Here is a 23,397-nt window from a genome sequence, read left to right on the forward strand (position 1 = left end):
TTGTCAGCCTATCTACATATTGAGGTAAAAACAATGACTGCAGCTGCTGGAAACCAGATTCTGGATCAGTGGTGCTGGAAGAGAACAGCAATTCAGGCAGCATCCGACTAGCAAAATCGACGTTTCGGGCAAAAGCCCTTCATCAGGGAATAAAGGCAGACAGCCTGAAGCGTGGAGAGATAAGCTAGGGGAGGGTGGGGGTGGGGATAGAGTAGCATAGAGTACAATGGGTGAGTGGGGGAGGAGATGAAGGTGATAGGTCAGGGAGGAGAGGGTGGAGTGGATAGGTGGAAAAGGAGCTAGGCAGGTCGGACAAGTCCGGACAGGTCAAGGGGACTGTGCGGAGCTGGAAGTTTGAAACTAGGATGAGGTTGGGGGGAAAGGGAAATGAGGAAGCTGTCGAAGTCCACATTGATGCCCTGGGGTTGAAGTGTTCCGAGGAGGAAGATGAGGCGTTCTTCCTCCAGGCTTCTGGTGGTGAGGGAGCGGCGGTGAAGGAGGCCCAGGACCTCCATGTCCTCGGCAGAGAAGGAGGGGGAGTTGAAATGTTGGGCCACAGGGCGGTTTGGTCATTGGTGTGGGTGTCTCGGAGATGTTCCCTAAAGCGCTCTGCTAGGAGGCGCCCAGTCTCCCCAATGTAGAGGAGACCGCATCGGGAGCAACGGATACAATAAATGATATTAGTGGATGTGCAAGTAAAACTTTGATAGATGTGGAAGGCTCCTTTAGGGCCTTGGATGGAGGTGAGGGAGGAGGTGTGGGTGCAAGTTTTACAGTTCCTGCAGTGGCAGGGGAAAGTGCCAGGATGGGAGGGTGGGTCGTAGGGGGGGGGGGGGGGGGGGGGGACCTGACCAGGTAGTCACGGAGGGAACGGTCTTTGCGGAAGGCGGAAAGGGGTGGGGAGGGAAATATATCCCTGGTGGTGGTGTCTTTTTGGGGGTGGCGGAAATGTCGGCGGATGATTTGGTTTATGCGGAGGTTTGTAGGGTGGAAGGTGAACACCAGGGGCGTACTGTCCTTGTTACGGTTGGAGGGGTGGGGTCTGAGGGCGGAGGTGCGGGATGTGGACGAGATGCGTTGGAGGGCATCTTTAACCACATGGGGAGGGAAATTGTGGTCTCTAAAGAAGGCGGCCATCTGGTGTGTTCTATGGTGGAACTGGTCCTCCTGGGAGCAGATACGGCGGAGGCAGAGGAATTGGGAATATGGGATGGCATTTTTGCAAGAGATAGGGTGGGAAGAGGTGTAATCCAGGTAGCTGTGGGAGTCGGTGGGTTTGTAAAAAATGTCAGTGTCAAGTCGGTCGTCACTAATGGAGATGGAGAGGTCCAGGAAGGGGAGTGAGGTGTCTACATATTGAGTCAGGAGTCCCTCCTGGGCACACCTGACAAAAATCGGCTCCATCCAGACCATCTGCACTAAAGAGGTTCCAATCAATATTGGGAAATATTTTCCTTGATAATACGTTTTAGAATTCAAATCAGAAAGTTCAAAAGAAAATTCAAAGCTACTGTGTGGTATTGTAATAGAAAAGTGGCATTTATAACAATTGGTGAAATGCTGCTTACACAACTGGACTGAAACATGAGCAGGAGAAAGTGAGGGCTGCAGATGCTGGAGATCAGAGCTGAAAATGTGTTGCTGGAAAAGCGCAGGTCAGGCAGCATCCAAGGAGCAGGAGAATTGACGTTTCGGGCATAAGCCCTTCTTCAGGAATGAGGAAAGTGTGTCCAGCAGGCTAAGATAAAAGGTAGGGAGGAGGGACTTTGGAAATGTGATAGGTGGAGGGAGGTCAAGGTGAGAGTGATAGGCCGGAGTGGGGTGGGGGCGGAGAGGTCAGGAAGATGATTGCAGGTTAGGAAGGCGGTGCTGAGTTCGAGGGATTTAACTGAGACAAGGTGGGGGGAGGGGACCACCCCGTGGCTCAACACTTCAACTCCCCCTCCCACTCCACCAAGGACATGCAGGTCCTTGGACTCCTCCATCGCCAGACCATGGCAACACGACGGTTGGAGGAAAAGCGCCTCATCTTCTGCCTGGGAACCCTCCAACCACAAGGGATGAACTCAGATTTCTCCAGTTTCCTCATTTCCCCTCCCCCCACCTTGTCTCAGTCACATCCCTCGAACTCAGCACCGCCTTCCTAACCTGCAATTTTCTTCTTGACCTCTCCGCCCCCACCCCACTCCGGCCTATCACCCTCACCTTGACCTCCTTCCACCGATCGCATTTCCAAAGCCCCTCCCCCAAGTCCCTTCTCCCTACCTTTTATCTTAGCCTGCTGGACACACTTTCCTCATTCCTGAAGGGCTTATGCCCGAAACGTCGATTCTCCTGTTCCTTGGATGCTGCCTGACCTGCTGTGCTTTTCCAGCAACACATTTTCAGCTCTGAAACATGAGCAGGGACATGATGGGTGCAGATTTTCAAGCTTGACATTTTCCATCTTACTGACAATATTCTGATTCCAAGCTGTGTTAACATGTCTTTTAACCAAGGGTAAAAAACGACCAGACTGACAGTGACATTTTACTTGAACAATTATAAAATTACCATCAGTTTCTGTCCCATTCACATCATGTTTGTAAGAATTGTCTGTTTTTAAATTATGTTGCTTGTTCTCCAAATTTTAGGTATGTATTTTGTAAATAGTTGTATTGGATTTTGATAAACACAAAGTTAACTGCTGCTATGTGAAGAATTGTCCACATTGGTTAGACATAAATAAAGGGAGGTGACATAATGATTAACCTTAACGTGTCGTATAAAACTGGACATTTGGAAACAAAGACTAGGAAGTTAGAACAATTCAGAATGATTACATAGAAATTGAAAGAATTTAAAATGATCGAGTCTGTCTGGAATATACAGTGCAATAATAACAGACAAGAAAAGGATGAATCTCAGAAGTGTCGAACTAATAGGATAACAATTACAGGGGATTTTGACCATCTCAACATTCAGAGGGACAAATAAAATATGAAAAGCTTAGAGGGGCAGATTTCTTAAAATGTGTCTAGAAGAGATTTTCATATTAGCACATAGAATGTCCTATAAGACAGGTGACGGTGCTGGATCTAATTCTAGGAAACAGATCTAGGAAAATGGAATACTATCAGTGAGCGACCATAATTAGGTGGAGTTTAGGTAGTTGTGGAAAAGAACAAAGTTGAACTGGGAACAACTTCTGAATTGGAGAAATGTTGATTTTGATAAAGTAAGATAGCATCTGGCCAAAGTGGATTGGGAACAGCGACTTGTTGGAAAATCTACAGGAGGTCAGTGGGAGTCCTCATAAAAGGAAATAATGAGGGGGGCAGGGCCAACATGTTCCTGTGAAGGTGAAGAGTGGGATCAACAAGTCAAGTGAACTCTGGATTTTGAGAAATGTACAGTATTGGATAAGGAAATAAAAGGAAGCTTATGGTAGACACTGATGGCTCAAAACATGAGAAGCCTGGAGAAATATAGATAATGTTCTTTGCCATTTTTATAAATGACTTAGATGAGGAAATAAAAAGGTGGGTGAGTAAGGTTGCTGATGACACAAAGATCGGTGGAGTTGTGGATAGTGTGGAGGGCTATTGTAGGTTGTGACGGGACACTGACAGGATGTAGAACTGGGCTGAGAAGTGACAGACGGAGTTCAACCTGGGTAAAATGTGAAGTCATTCACTTTGGAAGGTCGAATTTGAATGCAGACTACAGGGTTAAAGGCAGGATCCTTGGCAGTGTGGAGGAACAGAGAGATCTTGGGGTCCATGTCCATAAATCCCTCAAAGTTCCCACCCAAGTTAATAGCATTGTTAAGAAAGTGTATGCGTTGGCTTTAATTAGCAGGGAGATTGAATTTAAGAGCTGTGAGGTTATGCTGCAGCTCTATACAGCCCTGGTTAGACCACACTTGGAACACTACGTTAACTTTTGGCCGCCTCATAATAGTAAGAATGTGGAAGTTTGAGAACGGGTGCAGAGAAGATTTACCAGGATGTTGCCTGGACTGGAGGGCATGTCTTATGAAGAAAAGTTGAGAGAACTAGGGCTTTTCTCATTGGAGCAAAGGAGGATGAGAGGTGACCTGATAGAGATGTACAAGATAAGAGAGGCATAGATAGAGTGGATAGCCAGAGACTTTTTCCTGGGGTTGAAATGGCTATCACAAGGGGGCATAATTTTAAGGTGATTGGAGGAAGGTTTAGGGAAGATGTCAGAGGTAGGTTCTTTACTCAGAGAGTGGTGGGTGCGTGGAATGCACTGCCAGTAGTGGTAGTAGACTCAGATATATTACAGACATTTAAGCAACTTTTGGATAGGCACATGGAAGATAGTACAATGAAGTGTACATAGGTTAGTTTGACCTTAGGGTAGGATAAAAGATCGACACAACATTGAATGCCAAAGGGCCTGTACTGTGCTATCTTCTGATGTAAAGGGGTTATGGAAAAAATATTAGGAAAAAAAATACGAGACATAAAACAAAACACTGTGGAGTAAAATAAACGAAAATCTAAAGTTGCTTTCTAAGTACATTAAGGGTAAGCGGGTAATGAAGGAACGAGTAGGGTCCATTAGCACAGCAGCAGTGTACCCAGATCTTGGCCCGAATGCCCAATGCATAGTCATAGCCATAGAAGTGTGTTGCAAAAAACCCAAAGAGGTTAAAATTTTAAAAAATCAATTCAGACTTCAAACCATCAAACTTTGTTCATTATAGTTTGGAATGTAGCTAATGATTGAGTAGTTATGTCTATAGGTCATTGATATAAATGGAGAATTTATCATATGGATTGTTTTAGGAATAATGCGTCAAATGCTTTTTAGCAAATATGGAAGAAGAAATCCTGAGTATTCGAGCTTGAGACTTATAAAGAGTGCTTTCTGAAATACATCAGCAAACAAATTGACAGGAAAAAGTAAATCAGACCCAGAACTAGCACTGATCGGTTCTAAGAGTAAAGGTCTTATGTAACTTCTAAATTGTTGTCCAGTTGCTAAGCTTGGTTTAATTGTTTTACTAATTCATAAATTACCTTTAATTTACTACCAAACCTATTGTCCACCAACCATTTGGCTGGTTAAGAACCCAGGACCGAAGGGTCTGTTTCCATGCTGTACATCTCTAGGACTCAATGAATTCTCAGGTATCTTGCAGACCTTAAACATTTACCTTAATTCACCCAATATTACTTCTCTTCCCTCTTTAGCTATTAGCTTACATTTGGTATGTAATTCCACAGGTACCTTCCACACATGGGCATCACAGCTAAGCAGCTCATCTAATGTCGAGTGAAAATAATACCGACAAGCCACAATCATCCAGAGAGAGGGAGGATAGGGTCATGAAAGAGTGCGAAGGGCGAGGTATGGGGCAAATAACACAAGTCAGAAAGGGGAAGGGCTGGTTGAGCATCAATGGTAGGGCCAGGCAAGTGCTAGGGTGGTGGAATGTGACCAGGATAGGGAAGAGGAGAATGAGAGGAATGATGGGTTGGCATCACCAAAACCTATCCTAATCTTCCACATACCTCTTCAGGTTTCAAAGGATTGGAAACACAATTAATTTTCAGAGGTCAATTTTACCCTTACAGATTTGGAATTTTAAAAGCCAGAGTTAAAATTGCATATCAGCCATGATGAAATGGCAGAGCAGACTTGATGAGCCACATGGCCTAAGTCTGCTCCTTTAATTTTGTGGTCTAAGTGAGATCCTTTCATCACTCAAAGTGAAAACTTCACTCAAAGTACCTTGGTTTTCCAATTCAGTTATTCCATGTACAACATTTACCTACATTCTAACAGGATTACACAGCATGGAATGTCTTCAGGCTTAAAAATAAACTTAGAAAATGATCATGCTGTAATAATTGAAGAGAATGGTGTATATTACAATGACCTACATACTAACTCAAACAAAAAAATCTCATCAACAATGAACACGTATGTAAAACTGCAGCAGGGAGAGGGAGGAAAATCATTTCAAACCCTTCTGTGGGTTGCAAAAGTGACAGTACGTATGCAATCAAGTTCAAGAAAATAAAAAGTGCAATTATTCCGAAAGGCTGATCCAGAGTGAAGGCTCAGAACATTAGCAGCAGAAACAAAATACAGTTGTGCGTTCACAACTCTTGAGACAAGCAGCCCAATAACCAGGAGCTCGTAACTACATTACCTCTGGTGAATAGTCCACTCTGCAATGAATGAAGGTTCCAGCCACATTTCTCAAGGCAGCTCAGTCCAGTGGTAAATGATGACAAAGTTGTCGATTGGCACTACTGCACCAGGTTCTTAAGAATCTCCACAGGATTTCCACAGAAATTGACTAGTGTTCAATAAAAACGACTATGCTTTCTCCTTATCAGCTCAATCTGTTAAAGTTTCACACTGAATTACAAGTAAGTACGTAACTGCACAGTTCGGAAATCAGACTCATTAAAATATCTCTTCTCACTTCACCAACCCCTTTTTTCCCCTCAAAGCAGGAGCAGGGCAGGGGGATCACTAGAACACCTACAGGTGGTGTTCTGCTTGCTGTCAACACAAAAGAATGGGATTTCCTTCCATATGATGGTAATATATTCTGTACATTGTATTCCAAGAATTTTCTGTATCTGAAACAAACCAAACAATTTGTATTTATAAAGTAGTTTTGATGCAAGAAAAATCTCAAAGCTCTTCATGCGAGCATTTAAAACAAAGTATGACACTACACCACACAAGGAACATGTCTAGTTGTGATGGTCAAAACCTTGCTCAACAAGGAAGATTTTAATGTGTGCCTTAAAGAAGGCAGGCAAGGGATAGAGGTGGAGAGGTTAAGGCAGCAAATTCCTAAGTTTGGGGCCAAGACAGCAGAAGGTGCAGTCAGCAACGGTGAAGCAATTTTAATCAAACACACGAAAGTGCAGAATCAGCAAAGCACAGATATCTCACAGGGTAATTAGGTTGGAGGAAATTACAGAGACAGGGATGGGTCAGGCCATGGAGAGGTTTGAAAACAAAGATTAAAGTTTTTAAATTAATTTGTTGCTTAACTGAGAGCCAATAAAGGTCAATGAGCACAGAGTTACGGAATGGGACTTGTTGCAAGCTTCGACATGGGCAGTTTTGAATGACCTTTAGTTACAAAAGGTAGGATAAGGGTGGAACCCTGAAATTATTTGAAATAAACAATTAAAACTGTGAAGAAAATTGAAGAAATGATCAACGCGAAATCCAGAATTAACTTTATCAGAAGGCAATTCAATGTTTGATACAATTTCACTGGGCAGATTTACTATTTACACATTAAATAGCATTAATGTTCACCCAATGAAATATTGTCACCATACTCTGAGCTACTGTTTTTAAAACTGGTCTCCAAACTCATATCAACTTCAATAAAATCTCCATTTTATGATATTATAGAATAAAATTAAATTCAAGAGGTCAATTTCATTATGCTAGATACAAAACAATTTCAAATATTTGTTAAACTTCAACAATAATTTTGGCAGCAAATGTTGTTTAAAAAAAACCCTTGCCTTAAAAGCTGTTCAGTAAAAGTCAATACTTTAAAGTTGCAAATAAAAGTTTGTCAAATACTTGCTTTGTACATTAAGGTTTTTGTCAGCACAACCTGGAGGAAGTAAAAGAAACGATAAAATATGATCAAAGTGCAGGAAATAGGAGCGGGAATTAGAAACTAGAACACAGATGTAGCACATATCAATATGCAGGTTCTCAGAAGTAACCATATCTCTACAACTTGGACAAAAAAATAAACCTGGCTTTCAGAAAAACACCTTAAATGGTTCTGAGGCGGAAAAACTGTCAAAATAAAATATTAAAGAAAATGACATCAATAAAAATTACAAACATGGACAATCTGTGTGGGATTTTGTTCAGGAGGACAAATATTTTAAAATCATACCCACAGCACCCGTGGTAAGAAATTCCCTAAATTGGGGATTATTGTGAGAAATACACAACGTCTCAGACACTTTACTGCAAAATTTTAAACTAGGTTCTTTTGGTTGACTCTACGCCATATTAGAACAACAGCTAGTAACTTGTGTTCATTTTCTTCCAAAAGTGATTATCCTAACGCTCGAGGCGTGCGGAGATTGGGAAACATGATGTGGAGGTGCCGGTGTTGGACTGGGGTAGACCAAGTTAAAAAATCACAACTTCAGGTTATAGTCCAACAGGTTTGTTTGGAAGTACTAGCTTTCAGAGCGCTGCTCCTCCATAAAGCACTATCAAAATGCACAATCGTTTTTTCTGCAGTATTCTAGTCTGCTGTATTTAGATTTAAAAATGGAAGGGGCAGCTGAAAAAAAAATGCTGGCCAGGCAAGAATTGGGAAACGTGCAATTAAAGCATGAAGCTGAGTCACAAAGCAGGGTGATTTCACTGGCAACTGCTGTGGAAATGTATAATATCAAAGAAAGCTGGTTGAAGTAGTTGGAACAAATTTACAGTGCTCAGAGCAAGATTCACAATTTCAGCAAATTCTAGCAAATACTCATCTGTGAATGGTCCAGAATGTTATTAGACAGAAAACCGAAAAACTCTTCCCAAAAGATTGCTGTCAGTTTAGTGCAACAGATGTTTCGGGACAAGCAACCCCATTACAACAAAATTGGCTGGTATAAAAGCCAATCCCTAATGTGGAACAGTTTGAACATAATGTTAAACAATTACTGAAAGAGAACTGCAAATGAAACACTGACGCTAACCCTATTGGCAATTTGAGAGATGGAAATTCCCTGTTTGTTCTTTCTGGCTGTGCCCTACTGATATCCAGAAAATACTTTCAACTTGCACAACCCCGACAGAGGTCAATGCACTCGGAGTGTGTACTAGGAAGAATTGGTAGTGTTTTCACTTTTCTAATTATTTACCAATAAGTTGAAGATTTCACATTTCTAACCAGTGCAGTCTCATTCGCAGTTTATAGGATTCCTTGCCCAAAAACCATTCACATCTGTTCTACATTAAAATGGTTTGAAATAATGTCCTCAAGGCAAAGTTCTTGGAATCTGCCCTCAACCAATTAACACAAAGTTAAACTGATACTTCGGTTAACTTCAATTCAGGAGTTTTCTCCCAGGTCACAATTCCTCCATCTGTAGAAGTCTTGCTGGAATAGCTTTCCAACTTCAGTTGCTCTTGTGGAAGTGTATACTGAGTGCTGAAAGACATTGGGCAGCCACAGCACTGCTCATGCCTCACTGAAGGCTGGAGTGATCAGAAGGAAACAACATTGGAAGCAGAAAAGATCAGGGTTTTGTAGTACTTTCTGTGGGACCCACACACATTTAGCCTTGTTAACGAGTTGCAGCTTAACACCACTGAACATGTTAAAATTAACTTCATGAAAACAAAATATACCCATTATAGACCTTGGTGTTTATGCCTCCCCAAAAGTCTGGCTCTGATCTAAATCAACTATCATTTCAGGAAAACCTCTGGTGACACTATGCCCCAATGCCTATTCTTATAGGAGCAAATGTACATTGCATCACACAATGTAGATATAGTTGGCAATCATAGACAATTCACAGCAGCAACAAAGGAATGATAAGTTAAAGACTGCAGTGCCATACGGCTGACTGCTAATTAAATGTCAACATACATATCAATACTGAACACATCTGCTTGGTTACCACAGAAACAGAAGTTCTCAGATTTCAGAAGCTTGACCACACTTTAATCCACAATTTGCTGAAACAGATGAGAAGGCCTCCGTTATGTGACATCCTCAAAAGTCTGGTACATTTCTCCCCACTGTGCAGAGGCTAGGAGTCAGCCATGGACAATCAGAGGGGTGATGCCTCCAGCAGGAACAAAGCCACAGGGATGGCTCCATTGGGCAATGAATCAGCCTTGAGGAAGGCCCAAGCCCAAATCCCTGGAATGGGATGTATGGAGTTCACAACAGTTTACCTGACAAGCCTTGTTATGTAGATGCAGAAAAGTGTGGCTTTTATTTTGCCTATTAATTGGTTAAATTCAAACATACTTTGCAACTTTCTCTCAGCTCACAGCACTCTCTCCTTTGAGGCACAAGGTCTTGAGTTCAAGTCAAAATCCAGGCCTTGCGCACAAAGCACTGATAACTCTAGTGCAGTACTGAGGAAATCCTGCAATGTCAGAATAGCTGTCTTTGGATGAAAAGTTAAATTGAGCCCCCTCCTGCCAGCTTGAGTGGATGTAAAGATATTACGGTTCTATTTCAAAGAAGAGCAGGTGGGTTTGTCTTGTTGTCCTGGCCACTAAATCCCACAATCAACATCACCAAATAGACTGCCTGGTCATTATCATGCTCCTGTTCATGGGAGCTTACTGTGTGCAAATTGGCTGCCTGATTTTTTCCAATAACTTCGCTGGCATTTTGAAATGGATGGTGCCCTTGAAAAGTGCTAATGAAATGCAAGTTTATTTCTCAGTTACACATTTCTACTAAATTCTATGCAACTGAAAAATGCCAGCATGGTGACCAGAAAATATGCCCAGTGTCTGTGGCCATTAACCAAAGCCTCTGAGCATTTTTTGATTGAATATTCTTATCGTAGACAAAATAAGCAAAGAAAATAGGCACAAATGATTTACTCCATAATGACCAGGCACCTTCAGCATAGGCAAATATCAGACATCCTTGAACAGTCAACTGATTGTCCTAAGTGGGAAAGAGAAAGAAAATGTTTTCTAGACTCGAACTGATTCCAGAATTGCAAACATAGCAATGGGGAGATTGGATAAGGTCGAACAGGAGAGGCAGAGATGTAGTAATAATGTCACTGGCTAGCAACCCAAAACCTCAGGCTAATGCTCTGGGAACACAGATTCAAATCCCATCACGGTAGATGATGAAATGTGAATTCAGCAGAAATTTGTAATTTGAAATTTGAACTCAATAAAGGCAAGAGGGGAGGAAATCGTTTGAAGGAGTCAGTGGGTTCTGAGAAGGTTCTGATCATCTAGCACCAGTCTGTGTTGAGGAGGGAGATCAATCTGGACAAGCTCATTACAGTGACTTCACTAACATTTGTGGAAAAAGGAGCAGCATTGGGAAGATGATACATTAAATATTGGAAGTGGGTGGATGGAGAAGACTAATGAGAGTAAGCACCGAAATTTCAAAGGCCTTCGACATTCAAAGATTCAGTCTATCAGGAGTATCCAGAAGACCTTAAGAAACTGACTGTGATATTTTCCGCATAGGCCAACTGAATGGCCACGAGAAAGAAAATGTCTAAAAAAGGGTAATGTTGGAAAAGCACAAGGTCAGGCAGCATCCCAGGAGCAGGAGAGTTGATTAGCCCTTCATCAGGAATATTGTACACTTTCTCTATGAGAAAGGAGATGCTGTACCTGGAGGTTATGTTGAATTGGCTCATTAGCAATATAAGAAACCAAACAGATGAGTGGGAATGAAAGACAGGCCCAAAGGAATGAGTGACTTTCATGACAATAGTCTGAAAAAGATCATGCCACTGGACAGGAGTCCACATCACAAGCAATGAAGACGGTTAACAGAAATGAATGACAAGCAAACTGCTATTATACTCAAAATAAAGTTCTATGGCCCAGAATATTGGTGTGGGAACATACAAGTGGCTAACACGTTATTGAGATTTAGTGAAAAGGTATTGGAAATTGGAAGGAATAAAAGCTCTTAGAGGAGGCAGTCACATCTGAGAACTAATTTTGGGGGTGGTGATGATGGAGTTACTGCTTTGTGATTGAATCATGTGCAAGTTATAGAACTGGTCAGATAGTTTGATAAATGTTGGGTAGGTATGGACATTGGTCTGGGTTTTAAAAAAGGCTAAATAAAAAACACAACAAGCATAATGGGGGGCAGGAGAAAATCTTGCTTAAGGAAAAAGGACATTCCAGAAGCTCTGGGGAAGAAACTGAAGTCACCACAAGGGATGCAACAAAGAAGTATTCACAAAAACAAAGTAGTAACAATCCAGGAAATTCTGAAATCTGTAGTAAAGAACTGTGCAAGTCAGCTCCCAAGAAAACATTCAAAACAAGAACGAACCCGAAGTAGACTGTACAAAAATTAGGGAATAGGCATGGTGAAAATTTGATTTCATTAAATTTGAAAATTTAATGAAATCCTTGAGTTCTGCATGTACAATCTACTACAATAACAGCTACCAATATTCTCCTCTCCCTGCTTAAATGTCTCACCCACAACAAAGAGCAAACTTGAATTTTTCACAAATTCAAAATGCTTCAAAGCAAATTAGAAGCTTCTGATGTGCACCCATTGTATTCTTCCATATGCTCACATAGAGAGGTTGCCCAAGAATCCTATAAACTGCGTATTTTCTTTTATCTATAAACTGTCTACTCAAGACATCATCAGAAGTCACAAGTCTGTTTTTGCATGTACACCATTTCTCCACACTTTTCCCTCTTCACCACTGACGTAGACAGACTGATTATTCAACATTCCAGCTTGGAAAAGTTGAAATTCTTTGAGATAAATTCTGTGAAGAACAAAATCAATGTTTCAATCCCTGTTGCAAGTTACCGTTGCCACTAACACAATTCCATCCAGCTCTCTCCCTGGACACAGACTCAGACTGAAACAGATTGCTTGCAATTGCAGCAGCCAGATCAATTCCAAGCTCAGGTCACTTATCCTAATCTCTCCTCCTGTGGTTCTAGGAAACATCTTAGGAATGTTTTGACATTTTAAGGGAGACATACAAGTTGTTACCCTCCAGTGTACATTAGGGCATTTCATCCATTTCTTGCAACATGGCTTTTAGGAGCAGACTGTAACTGAGCCTGATAACTACCACTTCAGCCTGTGACATCATGTTTGGAAGACGGGTGGAAGTAGCCACATGTTTAAAACAAAGCATCTTTCGCATTAAGTCTTGAATGTCATAGAATGGTTGCAGGACAGAAGGAAACATACTTATAAGGAACCTGTGTCTGCTACCTTCAAAAACAATTTAGTTAGTCCACTACCAAACAGAGATTCACGTGTGGAGTTACAGGAAGAATCTGAATATCTCCATATCCTTTGTGCAGTAGTGGAGTGAGAGTATTGGTGTTATTTCCAGCCCAATCAGCCAGCCTGAGATCTTTGGTTGAAATACTGATTTAATGTCCAATGCAAGATGCCATTTTGGAAAAGCTGTTGAAACCATCACGAGGAATGACGGTCGTGAGGCTCATGGAATATAGAACATCACAGCGCAGTACAGGCCCTTCGGCCCTCGATGTTGCGCCACCCTATCATACTTATCTGAAGCCCATCCCACCTACACTATTCCATGTACGTCCATTTGACTGTCCAATGACGAGTTAAATGCACTTAAACTTGGCGAATCTACTACCGATGCAGGCAAAGCATTTCATACCCTTACTACTCTGACTAAAGAAACTGCCTCTGACATCTGTCTTATACCTATCTCCCTTCACTTTAAAGTTGTGTCCCCTTGTGTTTGCATCCCCATACTTGGAAAAAGGCTCTCCCTGTCTATCCTATTTAACCCTCCTGATTATCTTGTATGTCTCTATTAAGTCACCTCTCAACCTCCTTATCTCTAACGAAAACAGCCTCAAGGCCCTCAGCCTTTCCTCGTGAGACATTCCTTTCATACCAGGCAACATCCTAGTAAATCTCCTCTGCACCCTTTCCAAAGCTTCCACATCCTTCTTATAATGCGGTGACAAGAACTGTACACAATACTCCAAATGTGGCCGTACCAGAGCTTTGTACAGCTGCAACATAACCTCCTGGTTCCGGAACTCAATCCCCCTATTAATAAAGGCCAAAACACTGTATGCCTTCTTAACAACCCTGTCAGGGATCTGTGTACATGGACACCGAGATCTCTCTGCTCATCTGCACTCCCAAGAATCTTACCATTAGCCCAGTACTTTGCATTCCGATTACTCTGTCCAAAGTATATCACCTCACACTTGTCCACATTAAACTCCATTTGCCATTTCTCAGCCCAGCTCTGCATCCTGTCTCTCTGCAACCTAGTACATCCTTCGTCACTATCCACAACTCCACCGACCTTAGTGTCATCCGCAAATTTACTAACCCACCCTTCTAAGCCCTCATCCAGGTCGTTTATAAAAATGACGAACAGTGGACCCAACACCAACCCTTGCAGTACGCCGCTAGTAACTGGACACCAAGATGAACATGTTCCATCAACTACAACCCTCTGTTTTCTTTCAGCAAGCCAATTACTGATACAAACTGCTATGTCTCCCACAGTCCCATTCCTCCGCATTTTGTATATTAGCCTACTGTAGGGAACCTTATCGAACGCCTTGCTCAAATCCATATACACCACATCAACCAGTTTACTCTCATCTACCTGTTTGGTCACTTTGTCAAAAAACTCAATAAGATTCGTTAAGCACGACCTACCCTTCACAAAACCTTGCCGACTGTCCCTGATCAGATTATTCTTTTCTAGATGGTTACAAATCCTCTCTCTTATAACCTTTTCCAACACTTTACCAACAACTGAAGTGAGACTCACTGGTCTGTAATTACCAGGGTTGTCTCTACTACCCTTTTTGAACAAGGGAACCACATTTGCTATCCTCCAGTCCTCAGGCACTATTCCAGTAGACAATGATGATTTGAAGATCAATGCCAAAGGCTCGGCAATCTCTTCACTTGCTTCCCAGAGGATCCTAGGATAGATCCCATCTGGCCCAGAGGACTTGTCTATTTTCTCACACTGCAGTATTTCTAATACCTCTTCCTTGTGAACCTCAATCTCTTCTAGTCTAGATGCAAGTATCTCTCTATCTTCCTGGCCAACATTTTCATTTTCTATAGTGAACACTGTCGAAAAATATTTATTTAGTGCTTCCCCTATCTCCTCTGACTCCACACACAACTTCCCACTATTATCCTTGATTGGCTCTAATTTAACTCTCATCATTCTTTTATTCCTGATATACCTATGGAAAGCCTTAGGGTTAACCCTGATCCTATCCGCCAACAACTTCTCATCTCCCCTATTGACTCTTCTGAGCTCTCTTTTTAGGTCTTTCCTGACTTCCTTGTAACCCTCAAGCGCCCTGAGTTTTCACATTTTGTCCTAACATAAGCCTTCTTCTTCTTGACCAGGGATTCCACTTCCTTAGTAAACCACGGCTCACGTGCTCTATATCTTCCTCCCTACCTGACAGGTACATGCTTATCTAGGACACACAGGAGCTTTTCCTTGAATAAGCTCCACATTTTTAATGTGCTTATCCCCTGCAGTTTCCTTCCCCATTCTACGCTTCCTAAATCTTTCCTAATTGCATCGTAATTTCCCTTCCCCCAGCTGTAATTCTTGCTCGCTGGAGTACACCTATCCCTTTCCATCACCAAACTAAACCTGACAGAATTATGATCGCTGTCTCCAAAGTGCTCACCTACTTCCAAATCTAACACCTGGCCAGGCTCGTTACCCAGTACTAAATCTAACGTGGCTTCGCCCCTTGTAGGCCTGTCTACATACTGTGTCAGGAAGCCCTCCTACACACACTAGACAAAAACTGACCCATCTATAGTACTCGTACTGTAGTGATCCCAGTCAATATTTGGATAGTTGAAGTCCCCCATGACAATTACCCTGCCTCTCTCACTCCTATCGAGAATCATCTTTGCTATCCTTTCCTCTACATCTCTGGGATTATTCAGAGACCTATAGAATGGTGACTTCTCCTTTCCTGTTTCTAACCTCAGCCCATACTACCTCAGTTAATGAGTCCCCAAACATCCTTTCTACAACTGTAATATAGTCCGTTGATGTACACACACTTCAAACCAGGTTCTCGCTTGCCAGAGTCAGATACTTGATTTGGGAACTCCCTACTCTCATCCTCTTCTGTACCGGTCCTACAATTTTGGTTCCCATCCCCCTGCTGTATTAGTTTAAATCCACCTTAATAGCTTTAGCAAATTTCCCACCCAGGATATTGGTACCCCTCTGGTTTAGATGAAGACCATCCTGCTTGTAGAGGTCCCACCTACCCCAGAAAGAGCTCCAATTATCCAAAAACCCGAAACCCTCCCTCCTGCACCATCCCTGTAGCCACGTGTTCAAATCCTCTCACAAAGAGGATGGAGGCCAGTTAAAATGCCTATCAGTGCTTATTAACAAGGACTAGCTGACTGGAAGGAAATATGGTGTCAATGTTCATATCAAGCACCACTTAAGGGAGACTCACCACCAATATCCCTCATTTTTTCCTTTGTGTGGGACTACTAAACCTTTTTGTATGGGTACACATGCAAAATAACTTGCAGGTGATTGGCAGCTGCGCAGCTCAGATGGAGTACTGCTCGTTACTTAAATTTTGTGCTCATTACTGCTGGAGGCATAAAGGGGATTTTTGGTCTCTCAGGAAATCAAGACCTTGGGAAGTGGTCAGGAAAGTGCAATTGAAGCCCACAATCAGACATCATCATATTGAAACAAGGAGGCGGCTCAACAGGCTGAATGGTCTACTCCTGCTCCTTTTTCTTATGCTTGACAAACTGCTCATCAATATAAGTATTAAGTTTGAGAACATTAACTTAAGGCAACAATGGAGACATGAGGCAAAATTTTTTAATGCAGCAAGCAGGTTTTGGAATCCACTGCCTGAGGATGTGGTTGAGGCAGGTTCAGTCATGGCTTTTGAAAGACAATTGAAATAAACACCTGAAGAGAACAAAAAATTGTCGAGCTACAAACTAAAGGCACTGGAGCAGGGAGATAAATTGTTCTTAGAGACAGTTAGTATGCATTCCTTCTACCTTGTAAGCTTTCTTTGATTATGGGACAGATTTTCAAATCTTCAGCAATGATCTATCAACATTTAATCCTTCAGATCACTCCCCCAAATATAGAGAGAGTGTTGCGCGAGTTTTCTCTACAGGAGTTATTGATCATGGAAGTCTTGCTCAGAGGCTCATGATTGTAGGAGGAATGGAAGGCTGACATAAGGCCAGGCAGAGTAGCACTAGCCTTCTTTTATTCTTTTTGAGATGTCAGCATGTATAGTAAGGCCCTTCTCATTGTCCTTGGCAAAGTGGCAGTGGTAAGTTGCCACCTTCAATAAGTGAACTCCATTTTGTTGGAGTAGACCTATTGTGGCTGTTTGAGGGTCAGGAGGTTGAAATGAACCCACGAGATATTGCTTGCCCTCTGGACCTTTTCCAAGTCAATCTAGGTGCCCCGTCTATCGAGAACCCAAGCCCCTTCTCCTTCAGTCTCTGAATCATTCTGTAATATCTTGATGCACGCGCAATCTTGTGTGCGAGCGGGTGGGAAAGGTCCACAGACACTGAACATGATCAGAAAAAGGAACAAGAGTAGGCTATTTGGTCCCTCGAGTCTGCTCCACCATTCAATGTGACCATGGCGGATCCAAAACTTGTCGCCTCCAATTCCTGAACTTTCTCCATAACCCTCAATTCCCTATACTGATCCCCGACTTGATAGACAAAGCTGTTGTTTAGTGCCTCCAAGCAAATTGAAATCATGCTAATCAGTAATTAGAATCATAGAGATGTACAACACAGAAACAGACACTTCGGTCCAACTCATCCATGCTGACCAGATATCCTAACTTAATCTGGTCCCATTTGTCAGCACTTGGCCTATATCCCTCCAATTCATATACCCATCCAGATGCCTTTTAAATGCTGTAATCGTACCACCCTCCATCACTTCCTCTGGCACCTCATTCCATACACGTACCACCCTCTGAGTGAAGTCACCCCTTAGATCCCTTTTAAATCTTTCCCCTCTCACCCTAAATCTATGCCCTCTAGTTCTGGACTCCCCTTTACTATTTACCCTACCCATGCCCCTCATGATTTTATAAACCTCTATAATGTCACCCCTCAGTCTCTGACACCCCAGGGAAAACAGCCCCAGCCTATTCAGCCTCTCTAGATAGCTCAGACCTTCCAAACCTGGCAACATCCTTGCAAATCTTCTCTGCACCCTTTCAAGTTTCACAACATCCTTTCCATAGCAGGGAGACCATAATTGCACATGATATTCCAAAAGCGGCCTAAATAATGTCTTATACAGCACAACATGACCTCCCAATTCCTATACTCAATGTTCTGACCAATAAAGGAGAACATATCAAAAGCCTTGTTCACTGTCCTATCTAGCTGCCACTTCACTTTCAAGGAACAATTAACCTGCACACCAAAGTCTCTTTGTTCAGCAACACTCTCCAGGATCTTACTGTTAAGTGTAAAAGTCCTGCCCTGATTTGCCTTTTCAAAATGCAGCACCACACTTATCTAAAGCAAACTCCATCTGCCACTCCTCAGCCCATGAGCCCATCCAACCAAGATCTCATTGTACTATTATGCAACCGTCTTTGCTGTCCACTACATCTCCAATTTTGGTGTCATCTGCAAACCAACTAACTGTACCTCCTACGTTCACACCTAAATCATTTATATAAATGAGAAAAAGCAGTGGACCCAGCACTGAATCTTGTGGCACACCAGTGGTCACAAACACCCCTTCACCACCACCCTTTGTCTTCTACCTTCAATCCACTTCTGTATCCAAATGTCCAGTTCTCTATGTATTCCATGTGATCTAACCTTGCTAACCAGTCTCTCATGGGGAACCTTGTCAAATGCCTTACTGAAGTCCATATAAATCATCGAGGTAAAAACAATGACTGCAGATGCTGGAAACCAGATTCTGGATCAGTGGTGCTGGAAGAGCACAGCAATTCAGGCAGCATCCGACTAGCAGCAAAATCGACGTTTCGGGCAAAAGCCCTTCATCAGGAATAAAGGCAGAAAGCCTGAAGCGTGGAGAGATAAGCTAGAGGAGGGTGGGGGTGGGGATAGAGTAGCATAGAGTACAATGGGAGAGTGGGGGAGGAGATGAAGGTGATAGGTCAGGGAGGAGAGGGTGGAGTGGATAGGTGGAAAAGGAGCTGGGTAGGTCGGACTAGTCCGGACAAGTCAAGGGGGACAGTGTTGCTGGAGGTTAGAAACTAGGATGAGGTGGGGGAAGGGGAAATGAGGAAGCTGTTGAAATCCACATTGATGCCCTGGGGTTGAAGTGTTCCGAGATGGAAGATGAGGCGTTCTTCTTCCATGCCTCTGGTGGTGAGGGAGCGGCGGTGGAGGAGGCCCAGCATCTCCATATCCTCGGCAGAGTGGGAGGGGGAGTTGAAATGTTGAGCCGCGGGGCGGTTTGGTGCAGGTGTCTCGGAGATGTTCCCTAAAGCGCTCTGCTAGGAGACGCCCAGTCTCCCCAATGTAGAGGAGACCGCATCGGGAGCAACGGATACAATAAATGATATTAGTGGATGTACAGGTAAAACTTTGATGGATGTGGAAGGCTCCTTTAGGGCCTTGGATGGAGGTGAGGGAGGTGGTGTGGGCACAGGTTTTACAGTTCCTGCGGTGGCAGGGGAAAGTGCCAGGATGGGAGGGTGGGTCGTAGGGGGGCGTGGACCTGACCAGGTAGTCACGGAGGGAACGGTCTTTGCGGAAGGGGAAAGGGGTGGGGAGGGAAATATATCCCTGGTGGTGGGGTCTTTTTGGAGGTGGCGGAAATGTCGGCGGATAAATCATGTCCACTGCTCTGTCCTCATCAATCCTCTTTGTTACTTGTTCAAAGAAACTTAATCAAGTCAGTGAGACATGATTTCCCACACACAAAACCATGTTGACTATCTCTAATCAGTCCTTGCCTTTCCAAATACATGTACATCCTGTCCCTCAGGATTTCTTCCAACAACTTGCCCACCACCAACGTTATGCTCACTGGTCTATAGTTCCCTGGCTTGTCCTTACCACCCTTCTGAAACAGTGGCACCACGTCAGCCCACCTCCAGTCTTCCAGCACCTCACCTGTGACTATCGCTGATACAAATCTCAGCAAGAGGCCCAGCAATCACTTCTCTAGTTTACTACAGAGTTCAAGGGTACACCTGATCAGGTCCTGTGGATTTTTCCCCTTTTATGCATTTCAAGAAATCCAGTACTCCCTCCTCTGTAATATGGACATTTTGCAAGATGTCACCATCTATTTCCCTGCATTCTATATCTTCCATGTCCTTTTCCACAGTAAATACTGATGCAAAATATTATTTAGTACCTCCCCCATTTTTCTGCGGCTCCACACAAAGGCCGCCTTGCTGATCTTTGAGGGGCCCTATTCTTTCCCTAGTTGCCCTTTTGTCCTTAATGTATTTGTAAAAACTCATTGGATCCTCCTCAATTCTAGTTGCCAAAGTTCTCATGTCCCCTTTTTGCCCCCCTGATTTCCCTCTTAACTATACTCCTACTGCCTTTACACTCTAAGGATTCACTCGATCTATCCTGTCTATACCTTACACATTCTTCCTTCGCTTTCTTAACCAAACCCTCAATTTCTTTAGTCATCCAGCATTCCCTATACTTACCAGCCTTTCCTTTCACCCTGACAGGAATATACTTTCTCTGGATTCTTGTTATCTCATTTCTGAAGGCTTCGCATTTCCCAGCCGTCCCTTTACCTGCGAACATTTGCCCCCAATCAGCTTTCAAAAGTTCTTGCCTAATACCATCAAAATTGGCCTTTCTCCAATTTAGAACTTCAACTTTTAGATCTTGTCTATCCTTTTCCATCACTATTTTAAATCTAAGAATTATGGTCGCTGGCCCCAAAGTGCTCCCCCACTGAAACCTCAGTCACCTGCCCTGCCTTATTTCCCAAGAGTAAGTCAAGTTTTGCACCTTCTCTAGTAGGTACATCCACATACTGAATCAGAAAATTGTCTTGTACACACTTAAATTCCTCTCCATCTCAACCCTTAACACTATGGCAGTCCCAGTCTGTTTGGAAAGTTAAAAATCCCCTACCATAATCACCGTATTATTCTTACAGATAGCTGAGATCTCCTTACAAGTTTGTTTCTCAATTTCCGTCTGACTATTAGGGGGTCTATAGTACAATCCCAATAAGGTGATCATCCTTTTCTTATTTCTCAGTTCCACCCAAATAACTTCCCTGGATGTATTTCCGGGAATATCCTCTCTCAGCACAGCTGTAATGCTACCCCTTATCAAAAATGCCACTCCCCCTCCTCTCATGCCCCCCTTTCTATCCTTCCTGTAGCATTTGTATCCTGGAACATTAAGCTGCCAGTCCTGTCCATCTCTGAGCCATGTTTCTGTAATTGCTATGATATCCCAGTCCCATGTTTCTAACCATGCCCTGAGTTCATCTGTCTTCCCTGTTCAGTCCCTTGCATTGAAATAAATGCAGTTTAATTTATTAGTCCTACCTTGTCCCTGCTTGCCCTGACTGTTTGACTCTCTTCTGTTCTCAACTGTACCAGTCTCAGATTGATCTCTTCCCTCACTATCTCTCGAGGTTCCCCCCTCCCCACCTTACTAGTTTAAATCCTCCCAAGCAGCTCTAGCAAATTTCCCTGCCAGTATATTAGTGCCCTTCCAATTTAGGTGCAATCAGTCCTTCTTGTACAGGTCACTTCAACCCCAAAAGCGATTCCAATGATCCAAAAATGTGAATCCTTCTCTCATACACCAGCTCCTCAGCCATGCATTCATCTGCTCTATCCTCCTATTCCTCCCCTCACTAACTCATCGCACCAGGAGTAATTCAGATATTACTACTCTCAAGGACCTTTTTAAATTTCTGCCTAACTCTCTGTAATCTCCCTTCAGAGTCTCAATCTTTTCCCTTCCTATATCGTTGGGTTCCAATGTGGACAATGACCTCCTGCTGGCCCCTCTCTCCCATGAGAACATTCTGCACCCTCTCGGTGATCCTTGATCCTGGCACCAGGGAAGCAACACACCATTCTGCTTTTTCTCTGCTGGCCACAGAAACGTCTGTCTGTACCTCTGACTACAGAATCCCCTAACACAATTGATCGCTTGGAAGCCGCCGTACCCCTTGTTGCACGAGAGGCAGTCTCAACACCGGAAACTCGGCTGTTCGTGCTACGTTCCCCTACATTTTCCAAAACAGCATACCTGTTTGAAATGAGTATGTCCACAAAAGACTCCTGCACTAGCTACCTACCTCTCTTACCCTTCCTGGAGTTAACCCATCTATGTGCCTGTATCTGAGACTTTCCCCCCTTCCTATAACTGCCATCCACCACGTGCTGTTGCTGTTGCAAATTGCTCATCGCTTCTAACTGTCTCTCCATCCGATCTGATAAGATTCGCAGCCAGCAGCATTTATGGCAGACATAATCCTCAGTAGCCCTTAAACTCTCTTTTAACTCCCACATCTGACAAGAAGCACATATCACTGCAAAGGCCATTTTTGCTTCTTCACAATCTACAGACCCAGAAAATAACACCGTCTTATTCCTCTACAAATACTGCCCCAGGTTAAATTAATAGCTATGGCTTATATTTTAAGTTTAATCAAGAGACATATCTCCAAAAACATATAATCAAGAAAGAACCTACTCTACTCACTACTGCAGATTCTCTGTAGGTCACACTGAAACAACAATCAACTTAGCTGATTCTGTCTAGATTAGAGTGGTGCTAGTGATTCTGTGCTGTGAACTTCACCCAACAGTTCCTCCAAGATCAGTTGTGAATTTCACTGTTTGATAATTTTCCCAGATGCACTCTGATGTCCAGCGATACACGAATTCAAACATCAAAGGCAGTAACTGTGCAGGTTCTTTCTCTCTCTCTCTTTCTTTCTTGCAATGACCTCACCATGTGCTTCCTTGGTCTGTTCTTCTCCCTTTTAAAACTGCTGTTGTCTTGACTTTTTTTTTCCCAAAGTTCCAAAACAATGCAACAGCGTACAAAACAATAATGGCTGCTCCTGGAATTCGAGGAAATCACCTCCAAAACCTAAAATATCTCAAAAAAGAGCAGCTGTTACAGATGGAAACTTTTCCTGTCCTCCATCTTGGATTACCCAGAATCCTTTCTTAAATAGTGGCACCACGTTAGCATACCTCCAGTCGTCCAGCACCTCACCTATGATGATCGACGATACAAATTTCTTAGAAAGGGACCCAGCAGTTGCTTCCCTTGCTCCCCAGGGTACACCTGATCAGTCCTGGGGATTTATCCACCTTTATGCATTTTAAGACATCCAGCACCTCCTCCTTTATGATATGGACATTTTTCAAGATGTCACCATACATTTGCCCACCTTCTATATCTTCCACATCAAACACTGTTGCTCGTTTCGTATCTTCCTCATCTCCCCTAGACATAAACTGCCTTGATGATCTTTGAGTCGTCCTATTTTCTCTCTCTAGTTACTCTTTTGCCCTTAATGTACTTATAAAACCTCTTGGGATTCTCCTTAACCCAATTTACCAAAGCTATGTCCCCTTTTTGCCCTCCTGATTTCCCTCATAAGTATCCTCATACTGTCTTTATACTCTATTTGA

The 23,397-nt window shown here is 43.0% G+C and overlaps 1 protein-coding gene across 6 annotated transcripts in view; it reads right to left on the minus strand.

The window, feature by feature from the left end:
* The window catches only part of b3gnt2b (UDP-GlcNAc:betaGal beta-1,3-N-acetylglucosaminyltransferase 2b), a 53,317-nt gene that overhangs the window by 16,698 nt on the left and 13,222 nt on the right, over positions 1-23,397 (minus strand). For 3 of the 6 annotated variants that reach the window (XM_043704235.2, XM_043704236.2, XM_087991715.1), the window contains exon 2: positions 6,170-6,608. The exons of 1 other annotated variant lie outside the window; for it this stretch is intronic. The gene's annotated coding sequence lies outside the window, so the exon portion shown is untranslated. Of the gene's footprint in view, positions 1-6,169; positions 6,609-7,520; positions 7,616-23,397 lie in introns of those variants that run through there. 2 more of the 6 variants (XM_087991713.1, XM_087991714.1) reach the window with 2 other exon arrangements.

This window comes from Chiloscyllium plagiosum, unplaced genomic scaffold, assembly GCF_037043375.1.
Source record: "Chiloscyllium plagiosum isolate Xiang-an unplaced genomic scaffold, Cpla_swu_hap1 HiC_scaffold_10, whole genome shotgun sequence".
Classification (NCBI taxonomy): Eukaryota; Metazoa; Chordata; class Chondrichthyes; order Orectolobiformes; family Hemiscylliidae; genus Chiloscyllium; species Chiloscyllium plagiosum.